The following is a 546-nucleotide window of genomic DNA, read 5'->3' on the forward strand; positions in this document are numbered from 1 at the left end:
GAGAGTGTAACAAGGTTACACTCTCCCCCATTAAGATTGAGAACATTTAAGGTTCCAATCGATCATTGCCTCAACGAGGCTCGCGTCTCCGCTAGACCCCGCAACTTGGTTCGTTAGAACAAAACGACTTCCGTGCTCAATGAGCCCTGTTTCAACGACACTGAAGTCACCAAGTCTCGCTAATTTCTGACAGCGAACACGGGCAGAGCCCAACTTCGTCTCCCGCAGTCGATGCAATGTCGGACAGTGGGTCCGCGGCACCGAGGGATGTACATCCTAGGCTCGATGAGCACGAGCGTCGCGCTTCGCATTCTATCAGTGACGAGTGACCTCGTTGAGGATGTGGAGGTGGTCAACTACGAGTTTGGCACTCCTTTTCCCGCATGAGATGACGAGGAAAGCGAGCTGCACCAGCAGCGTGATACGAGCCCGGCTCGCACCTTGCAGACCCCATTTCCGTTTTCTGACACCTGAGGATCGTGGTGTAATCACCAATGACCTCGACGGGGCACATAGGTGGCGGCTGGAAGCTGCCCGTACGTAATA

This window comes from Plasmopara halstedii (genome assembly GCF_900000015.1).
Source record: "Plasmopara halstedii genome assembly, contig: Scaffold_194, whole genome shotgun sequence".
In the NCBI taxonomy this organism is placed as follows: domain Eukaryota; phylum Oomycota; class Peronosporomycetes; order Peronosporales; family Peronosporaceae; genus Plasmopara; species Plasmopara halstedii.